We start from the raw sequence: 11,115 nt of genomic DNA on the forward strand, positions 1-11,115 counted from the left end.
AGAGATGCAAAGTGAATGTTGGAGCTCAGCTAAATCATTATTGTGGTGAATGCCCCCAGAGTGTGTGTATTTTGAGGGGTGGGGATATATCTTTATTGGACATTCCCAAAATTCATCTGGGATTGTCAGTATTCACAGGTGAATACCAATGCTCATTGTACATGGCTATCGAGGCTTTAGTAGAAGATTGCATTCTCTCTTGATTCACAGTCTTAACCAAAGGCCCTAGAGAAGTCAGTGATATCTGTGAACTCTTGAATCACAGATTACCTTACTCCTGTGGATGAAAAGTTAACATGTAAACATTCTCTTAGAATAGTGAAGAAATACGGTAAGTAGCATTGCATGCCAAATGCCATACTTCACTTCTCTAGATACCAGGGTTCTGATTTTCAGCTTTGTTCCGTTCTGTTCACCGTGGTTTGGCATTCGTGTTAGGATAATTATCCCTGCTACAAAAGGTGTTTGATTTGCATTACTTTTTAATTTGAAATAAGAATGTGCTTAGAAGCTTCAGTCCTTAGCAAACTTATATTAATAAGTCCCATTAAACTCAGTGGGGCTCACTTCTGAGTAGACATGCCTGGGATGGCATGCCATGTATCTTATTGTTTAATGATACAGTGAGATGAAGCACGTTTTATTTTCCTTTATGAGAATATTTTTCAGAGGAAGAATTTTTGCTTAGTTTGTTTGGGGACTGAATGCAGGCAATAATTTCACCAAGTGGTAGTTTGCTACAGTGAGACCAAACTGTGCTTCTGTTGCCTGCAGTGGTTGGCCTCTGCAGCTGCTAGGGAAAGATCACAACTCACCACTAGAGTATCTGTTTTGCATATAAAGTGGTACCTCCAGTTAAGAACTTAATTCGTTCTGGAGGTCCGTTCTTAACCTGAAACTGTTCTTAACCTGAAGCAACACTTTAGCTAATGGGGCCTCCCGCTGCCGCCACACGATTTCTGTTCTCATCCTGAAGCAAAGTTCTTAACCCGAGGTACTATTTCTGGGTTAGCGGAGTCTGTAACGTGAAGCATCTGTAACCCGAGGTACCACTGTAGAAGCTCCCACGGTCAGTCCTCAACACCTGCAGATAAGGCTGGGAGATACCTCTATGTGAAACCCTAGAAAGCTACTGCCAATCAGGGTAGACAATGCAGTGCAGACAATGGTTTGAATCAGTATAAGGCCACTTCCTGTGTTCCTAAAAACAATGCAACTAGCTGATTTTTCCAACCCAGTATTGAAAAAATAAATGCTGTATCAGAGAGAAGTGTATGGCACTCTGATAGATCATCTGCTATTATTGATGCAGGTTGCATAGGCACAATGCTTGGTGGACTGATTGTGGTTTAGACAGTGCTACAGAATTGTGTATGTGCATAGGAGAGACCTGTGTGCACTCCCATATGTGCCTTTGTCATTTATGCTGTAGCCCCAGTGGCATCTAAACAGACCAGTGAAAACCTACCTTGACATCTCAGAATTTCCAGCGGACATGGGGGAAAGAAAGAGAAGTCCTTGCAAGTTATTAATGTAATTTGCCAACATACCTTAACAGACCTTGAACTATTTGACAGTATTCTGACAATATCTGAGTACTAGGTCTTGTAAAAAGAAAAAGAAAAAGCAAGATTCAAGCACTTTCCCAGATAATTATTTGCTCAGATAAAACAAGCACACTTCTTTTTTAACAAATGACTTGATGTCGATCATTTGCCCAATTATCTCTCTCCAAGAGCCAAACAGAGGCAGACAATAAAGGGCCGGGAAATAAAAGACATGTGATGGAAGACACAGAACAATTTCGCTAGCAAATCAAGTCCAAGTGACGGGCATGAAGTTCAAGCACAAAGATCAGACCTGAACAGGTGATTTTCCTCCAACTTTGAAGAAGGGATGCAAGATGGAGTTACCCCTTATTTTTTACTTTCTTCTTCTTTATGAGATTATCATATGTGACATTTTTAAGACATACCTGTAAACATTAGTGAAACGTTAGTCAATAAATAATAAAGACCCAGCCCAGAGCAAAAGAAATTTGGATTTCTCTGCCAGTATTGATATCTCCACCACCATTGAAAAACTTATTTGATGTGCTGTGCAATCACTGAGTACAACCCATAGTTAAGCACTTCTCAGTCCCTTTGATTTCATTCTCCAATTAAGACAACTAAGTTCTAAGTATTTGCCTGGATCATGTCCAGTAGCATGAAGATGCCTGGCAGCAGGGTTAATTTCCTAGTCAGACAACTTGTGCATTGTTGCATTAGCACCTATGATATTGTTAGTGTAGAATTTAATATGTGTGGGCTACATTTATAAAATATATAATATCTAAAGAAGCGCCTGTCAAGCCAGATGCTGCCACTGGACACAGATAGTAATGTTTTCACAGAGGTGAATGCAAAGATCTGCAAAATAACTTCTGACTTCATCAAATTGTACACACACATTGCTGTTTCCCTTATTATGTATTTTAATTGAGCAGAATGCACCATCTCATGTAGGGGGCGGGGGGTAAATTCCACTGAAAAAGGCGGAAAAACTGCATTAAATTCCATCAAGGGAACAGCAGGGATCAAAGGCTAAATGTGCACACTTGAAAGCAACTAAATAAGAAGTGTTTTCAATTGCTCAGAAGGAAACTAATTACAGAAACAAAATAATATATTAATGGAAAATGGAAGACAATGCTGTGATGTGATGCTGTGATGCTACAGTTCCTAACTCATCAATGAGATTTAACACTTCAGCTAATTTTCATAGGTTATGAAAGAGGCAACTGCAAATTGCTCCCAACTCTTGATAGGGAAAAAAAAGTGTGCTTTTAGATTGGGATTACAACTCAGCTGACTGTCAGAGGAGTGTTATTTAAGAGACTGAATACTGATGAATGTCTGCACTTAACTTGCATCTCTGAAAAACATGCTTCAGGAAAAGGACATGAATATGCTACTCTTGGCCAACATCTGCATGGATTGGGCCTATTGTCAGTATGAATTGCAGCATAAAGAAATATCTGTTCTATAAATCCACAAAGCCGGCTCGTGCCATCTAACATCAGCCTACACATTTTCAGCAAGGAGTGGAGATACACGTTCAGATAATCTCTCCAGAATGAAGCGAAGCCTGATCCATAGGGATGAATGAGGCACCACCATCCTCAGCCTGCCCTCAGCCAGCTTCCACCTGCTGACTTCCTTACTTAAAACCTGCCCAGGAGCTGGCAGTGACTGCCATCCTCATTCTCTTCAATCTCAGTGTTGTCTTTACAGAGCTCAGCAGGGAGGAGGATGGGAACAGAAGCAGCAGTAACTGGTTCTGCGTAATACTGGCTGTAGCCTTCCTGCCTTTTGCCCTACCAGTCCCAAAGCACACCAGTTTCCATTGTCAAAATGTATGTGAATTGCTGCTGCTTTCAAACCAACATACTTAAACAGCAGTAGTGGACAACATGTGGGGCGGCAGTGATTGCTTGACCTCCAGTTGGTGTAACCCTGCTGAAAGGGAGGAAGGCCTGAAGTTGGTGCAGATTGGCTCTGCCAGCACATTTGCAAGCTGCCAACCTCACCGCCATCTCACCCCTTCCCTCTCTACATAATAATAATAATAATAATAATAATAATAATAATAATAATAATAATAATTTATTATTTATACCCCACCCATCTGGCTGAGTTTCCCCAGCCACTCTGGGCGGCTCCCAATCAAGTGTTAAAAACAGTACAGCATTAAATATTAAAAACTTCCCTGAACAGGGCTGCCTTCAGATGTCTTTTAAAGAGAAGATAGCTGCTTATTTCCTTCACGTCTGAAGGGAGGGTGTTCCACAGGGCGGGCGCCACTACTGAGAAGGCCCTCTGTCTGGTTCCCTGTAACCTCGCAATGAGGGAACCGCCAGAAGGCCCTCTGTTACATGATGGTAAGCAGCAGTGACACAGCCAACCAGAAGCGAGGTGAGCACAGCCACCCAACCATGCCATCTTCTGCAATTCAACAGTGATGCTTGACAGTCCACTGAGGGCCTCTCTCTTTTTGTTGCTTTTCTGGGACTGCAAAATAAAGGAGGGCTTTACAGGGCAGGGCTGGCTGAATGCATTTGGCTTCTTGGGACATATATTCTGCAAAGGAATATCTTAAAACATTCGTTTAGCTTCAGCAGGCATCAACATCCTGAGAGATGAATGGGGGAATCATTGCTTTAATTTTCATACACTTCTGTAGATTTGAAACTGCACTTCATCAGAGATGAAAATGTTTGCCCATTGTACAAGAGTCCTCAACGCCTTAATGAGAGAAAGAATATCTAAATGCACTGTTTGGAAACATGTTATTCAGGAGCACTTAACACCAAGGATACAGCTTCTCCCCAATTAAATCTCACTGCTATGGCAAATGGAATTGCACAGATGTGTCACTATGTACAGTTTGTACTTCATGTGTCTGTCTTGGCACTTTAGATATTTTAAATGTATTTTAATAAGTCTGTCTGTTCCACAAAACTCCAGGGAGAAGCACCTTCCATACCAACTTCCTTTTAATTTCCTAACTCAAGCTGGGACCCCAGCTGGCCATTATTTCTCTAGCCCAGATTTGGTCAGTAATTTATTTCTTGGTCTGAAAAGTAAGGCAAGAGTTGACCCAACAATGTTTTTATTTGCTTTTGATCTTGACACACCCCAGCACTTTGCCTTAGAACTCTCTTTACCTAGCTCAGTTTTGTCCACTCTGACTGGCAATGACTCTCCTTCCTTGTAAGTTTTTAAGCAGAGGTTTGGATGGCCATGGAAGCGTTAGCTGAAATTCCTGCATTGCAGGGGGTTGGACTAGATGACCCTCTGTGTCCCTTCCAACTCTACAAATCTATGTTTCTATTACTCTTTTTAGGATCTCAAATGAAGGTTTTCCCCATCATCTGCTATCTGATCCTTTTAGCTATAGATGCCAAAGATTGAGCCTGAGACCTTTTGTTTATTGAACTTTTTGTTTTATTGAACTTTTTGTTTTTTGAACTTTCAAAACTAACAGAAGGAAAAATAAGGGGGGGGAGAAAAAAATCATCATGCAGGATCAGTGCAGACATGGAACATAAATCTTAGCAATATTTTGCTGTACTTAACAAGTACTTGCACATATTTGAAAAAGAAAATCCTACAGTAATTAGCAATATGCTGAACTCAAGAGGTGGCTCAAGCAAAGATGCTAATCTTAATTTGCTTGCTTTCTTACGTCTGCACCATGTGAACAGAAATATAAGAGTAAAATATAATGAATATATCAAAAATTAATAGAGCTCTAATAAGAGTGAGGGGAAAATCAAATAGCATGAGTCTGTTAAATCTTGTTGATTGTAATTTCATGTAACCCATACTTTAGCATAGACTGTATATTCAAAGACAAAATGAAATCAGACATCATTGCAAAAAGCCTGTCATTTTTACTACACAGCCTTAAAAAAAATATGCAGTCATTAGCAATACTTTTAAACTCAAAAATAACCAAACAAAAATATTAATTTAATTTCTTTCTTATGTGTGCACCATTTTCTTTCTTATTTGTGCACCACTGATTAGAAATAATAAGAATAAGAAAAAATATTATTAAATCAAATAGCATAAGTGCTAAATTTTGTCAATTGTATTTTCATGTAACCATACTTAAGCATAGGCTTGAAGAACCTTATCATAAATAATATGAAATCAAACAAAAAGTCTAGCTTATTACAAAAAGCCTACCTTTTTTACTAGAACCCCTAGAGACTTGCAGTTTATGGGGATATTTTTTCCCCCTTGCCAGACGCTTGAGGACCAATGGTCCAAACTGACTAACTCAATATTTTTCAAAACGTTGTAACGTACATTATTGCTGCCATCGAAAGGCGAGGGGTGAGTTCCTTGTTTTTAAGGTATTTAAGGCACCAGATGCAGAGATGAGACAAGAGTTTTATCTGCTGTTAGAGAAATCTCCTTAAACACCTTGTCCCATTATTCTGCAACATTAAGGGATTCCCACTACATTTGCTCCCGGGTATCCCCTGTTTGGCAGCCCATCCAGCAAGCTTCTCAGATGCATAAGTGAAAGCTGGTATCATCACACAGATGCAAAGGACATCTGCCTGTGGCCAAGTGCTTAATACTGAGCTAGACATATTAAATATATTTACATTTCAAATAGATTTTTTTATATATCTACTGTTTTAAATCTATTACTTCTATTTCGGTCCAGAAAAAAACAACCAAAAAAGCAAGATAGAAATGAGCCTAACGATACTGATTATAACTTAGGTTTCTCTCTGCCAGGAGTGAAACGAATTCCATTTCCTGGTCTTGGCTTCTGCTTCTAACTTCTTTAATACTTGCTGGAACATCAGGTGGTTGGAGAACCAAGCTGGTTCAAGACCTTGTCCAACCACTGCAAGGGGCCATTCAGATGGATCTCAATCCAGCAGGGAACACTCGCGAGTGTCTGCCGCTTGTGTTCAAGTCCCCAGGGCTTGACGAAGCTCATTCGGATGATGCACATCTTCATCAGCTGGTAGACCGCTTCAAAGCCCCGGGTTGCAGCCTTGGACAAACTTTCACCAAATGCATCCTTACGGAAAATTTTCAAGTTGCATTCTTTTGGAATCTTGATAACAGTGTTCGGAAGCACTCCATAGCGCTGGTTACACATGAGAGACTGGACAAAAACGGGAGTCTTGCTAAGGCACTCCAGAAACACGTCCCCATCTTCATAGCAGAGTCTCACTCCTTCCCTGATGTACATTCTGGCTTGCTCCACCTCAGAATCACGGTGGATATTGGTCTGCTGGCCTAAGCAGAAACGTTCAGCATTGATAGGGTCGGTACCGCCATCTACAATCACAGAGTGCTGGTAAGCATGGAAGCTCTCCCCAACCCGTTGGCCGAGCTCGTAGTAGGTGATGGAACACCAAAAGGCTGGTTCAGAGTACGGGACAGGCTTGATGTTCACATTACTGGGTCCAGGGATCACCAGAGCTTCAGGTTTTTCCTGCTGGCTACTACTACTAGTGCTGGCTGCTGTACTCTCAGGACGACAATGAAGCACAGTGGATGGTGTTTCTACAAAGGTGTTGCTTTTACGGACAGAGGTGCTGCTTTTAGAGGTGCACTTTTTAGGGACAGAGGTTCTCATTTTAGGGGCAGAGGTTCTCTTTTTGGGGTCAGAGGTGCTGCTTCCAGGGTCAGCGGTGCTACTTCCAGGGACAGAGGTGCTGCTTCCAGGGACAGAGGTGCTGCTGCTTCCAGAGACAGAGGCGCTGCTTCCAGGGTCAGAGGTGCTGCTTCCAGGGACAGAGGTGCTGCTGCTTCCAGAGACAGAGGCACTGCTTCCAGGGTCAGAGGTGCTGCTTCTTCCAGAGACAGAGGTGCTGCTTCCAGCAGGGACAAAGGTGCTGCTTCTTCCAGGGACAGAGGTGCTGCTTCCAGGGACAGGGACAAAGGTGCTGCTTCTTCCAGGGACAGAGGTGCTGCTTCCAGGGACGGGGACAAAGGTGCTGCTTCCAGGGATAGGGACAAAGGTGCTGCTTCCAGGGATAGGGACAAAGGTGCTGCTTCCAGGGACATGGGTGCTGCTTCCAAGGACAGACATGCTGCTTCCAGGGACATGGGTGCTTCTTCCAGGGACAGAGGTGCTGCTTCCAGTGACAAAGGTGCTGCTTTCAGGGGGAAAGGTGCTGCTTTCAAGGAAAAAGGTGCTGCTTCCAGGGGGAAAGGTGCTGAATTCAGGGGAAATGAGGCTGATATCAGGGAAAAAGTTGCTGCTTTCAGGGCCAGAGGTGCTGCTTCCAGGGCCAGAGGTGCTGCTTCCAGGGCCAGAGGTGTTGCTTTCAGGGCCAGAGGTGTTGCTTCCAGGGCCAGAGGTGCTGCTTCCAGGGCCAGAGGTGTTGCTTTCAGGGCCAGAGGTGTTGCTTCCAGGGCCAGGGGTGTTGCTTCCAGGGCCAGAGGGGCTGCTTTCAGGGACAAACGTGCTGAAATCAGGGAAAATGAGGCTGATATCAGGGGAAAAGTTGCTGCTTTCAGGGCCAGAGGTGCTGCTTTCAGGGCCAGAGGTGCTGCTTTCAGGGACAAAGGTGCTGCTTCCAGGGACAGAGGTGCTGCTTCCAGGGGAAAAGGTGCTGAATTCAGGGAAAATGAGGCTGATATCAGGGAAAAAGTTGCTGCTTTCAGGGCCAGAGGTGCTGCTTTCAGGGCCAGAGGTGTTGCTTCCAGGGCCAGAGGTGTTGCTTCCAGGGCCAGAGGTGCTGCTTTCAGGGACAAAGGTGCTGCTTTCAGGGACAAGGGTGCTGCTTTCAGGGACAAGGGTGCTGCTTCCAGGGCCAGAGGTGCTGCTTCCAGGGAGAAAGGTGCTGCTTCCAGGGCCAGAGGTGCTGCTTCCAGGGACAAAGCTTGCCTGGAGGTTAGAGTTTCCTGGAGCATGGTAGCTGTGATCCTCCAATGGAGGATATGAAGCTGGAGCTTCTGGCTGTATTGGCGGGCCCACTGGAGCACTGGAGCTCTGGAGCAATGTGAATACTGGCTCACTGGCACACTCTGGCTTTTCCACTTTCTCAAAGTGATACGGATTGACACAGACTTTAGACTTTAGTTTTTTATAGGCATTTGCACACGTCTCCATGCTACGGAAATCATGGTGGCTTTGCACCTCTGGCCATCGCCACAGCCGGCAGAAGAGAGTGTGCGGGAAGTTATTTCCACAGGACGCATACATCTGTTCAAACAGAGGTCTGGTGATGGTGATGCACTTGGTGCCAGGATTCTGAGTGCTGATAGCCTTCTCCAGCTCCCCCAGCTGCTTACTGGCGTGGGTCTTCCTCACCAAGGTCTTGACAGCATTCTCGTACACCTTGCCTTCCTGCTCGTTGAAAGTAAACGTCTTCCAGGCCAGCAAGCGTTTGACGGTGGCAGCAGCGAAGAACGGGGGGGACATGGCTGCGTCGGACCCACAAGCAAATGGGGAGACTTGTCAAGCGGCAGCGGGAAAACGAGAGGAAGCAGGAAGGGTGACTTGCCTGCTTCTCTTATTCCAGAGGCACCCGGATAGCAGCGAAGACCAGTCACGGCTAGGAGATGGGACAGTGCCGAGAGGGGCGCGGGCGCTGCAGCTGCAGCTACAACACCTGTCTCGCGCCTCAAACTTTCTCCCGACTTCTCTCACTCCTCTGTGAAGGTGCCTCTGTCGGCAGAGGCAAAAGCTGCTACTAAAACCTCTGCCGGGCCCTCCCCCAAACTCCCCCTCATGACCTGGTATCCTATCAGCATCCCTTGGAGACAGAATATTTGCAGAAGATCTTGGGGCAGAGCCAATCAGAGTTACCAACAATTAGTTGTGTTTGGGAATGAAGCTTCTCATCCAGTTTGGGTTGGCTGCAAGAACTCAATAAATTTAAATTTAAAGCTGCCCTGCAAAGGATCCTGGGAAGTGTAGTTCCTTAAAGATTCTTCCCAAAGAATCCCGTGAGAGTAAATTACAGTTCTCAATATTCTTTTTGGGGGGTTGCTTTGAATGTATGGTGTGTACACAATGTTAAGTTCTGCTTGTGGCAGATGAGTTGGACTTAATAGACCTAAGCTAAGCCTGTCCAATAACTTCCGTGGGTATACTCTTGAGTATGACTAACTTTGGATGCAACACCTAGTGGTTAACACTTTCCACACCCACCAGTTCTCCCCTACAAACGCTCCCTTGAATGTTTTGAAATTGTTTTCCCCTCAGATGTACACAGAAATAGATCTCAGAGTGATAGAAATCTGTCAGGCTGAATGCCCTTGTATGAGCAAATGGACAAATGTGGGAAGATTCAAGAACCCCCCTCATCTCCTGCTGATACTCTCTCCGGTAAACACTTACAGCCTCTGCATTCACATTGACTGGCAGACATGTTGAAAACGCAAGTTTGCTGGTATAATGTTTAGAATTTGTCCAAAGATCCTGTGGTGCCATTTCCCCATCCTTTGCATGTACAGACAGCACGTTGGAACATTGTGGAGAATAAGAGGTCTGTTTGCACCTCTCATACCCCTGTCCAATAGAATTGTCCATCCTCAGCCTAATGACAGCGTTGGTGGTGGAGTATGTGTGTTCATCAGGACCATGGAGTGAGAATAATTCAATCCTCACAGCCACCGCCATCCAGTCATAGAATCATAGAAGGGACCCAAAGGGTCATCTAGTCCAACCCCTGCAATACAGGACTCTCAACTAAAGCACCCATGACAGGTGGCCATCCAACCTCTGCTTAAAAACCTCCAAGGAAGGAGAGTCCACCACCTCCCAAGGGAAACCATTCCACTGCAGAACAGCTCTTACTGTCAGAAAGTTTTTTCTGAATGTTTAGTTGGGATCTCCTTTCTTGTAACTTGAAGCCATTGGTTTGAGTCCTACCCTCCAGTCCTACCCTCTGTGTGCTGCTCTGGTTCACCAGAAGCGGCATAGTCATGCTGGCCACATGACCCGGAAGTTGTACTCGGCCAATAAAGCGAGATGAGCGCCGCAACCTCAGAGTCAGTCATTTACCTTTATCATATCTCTTCTCGGTCTCCTCTTTTCCAGGCTAAACGTACCCAGCTCCTTCAAGCACTCCTAGTAAGGCTCAGTTTCCAGACCATTGACCATCTTGGTCACCCTCCTCTGCATACATTCCAGCTTGTCAATATCCTTCTTAAACTGTGGTGCCCAGAATTGGACACAGTATTCCAGGTGTGGTCTGACCAAGGCAGAATAGAGTGGTACAATTACTTCCCTTGATTTGGACACAATAATTCTGTTGATGCAGCCTGTATTATCCTTTTTTGCTGCTGCATGACACTGTTGACTCACATTAACCTTGTGGTCCACCAAAACCCCTAGATATTTTTCACATTTACTGCCAGTAAGCCAGGTGTCCCCCATCCTATTTTTATGCATCTGGTTCTTCCTACCTAAATGCAGAGCCTTACATTTATACCTATTGAAATTCATTTTCACCCAGTGAAGTTCAGTTCACCCAGTTCTGCAATCTGTTAAAGTCATTATGAATTCTGATTCTCTCTTCTGTGGCATTAGCTACCCATCTTAGTTTGTTGTCATCTGCAAATTTGAAGAGCATTCTCTCAG

At 44.4% G+C, this 11,115-nt stretch overlaps 1 pseudogene; it reads right to left on the bottom strand.

Annotated features, from left to right (window-relative positions):
- Window positions 1-6,218: 6,218 nt before the first annotated feature.
- Window positions 6,219-8,949, bottom strand: LOC114583165 (mothers against decapentaplegic homolog 3 pseudogene; annotated as a pseudogene).
- Window positions 8,950-11,115: the final 2,166 nt, after the last annotated feature.

Source organism: Podarcis muralis, chromosome 13, assembly GCF_964188315.1.
Source record: "Podarcis muralis chromosome 13, rPodMur119.hap1.1, whole genome shotgun sequence".
In the NCBI taxonomy this organism is placed as follows: Eukaryota; Metazoa; Chordata; class Lepidosauria; order Squamata; family Lacertidae; genus Podarcis; species Podarcis muralis.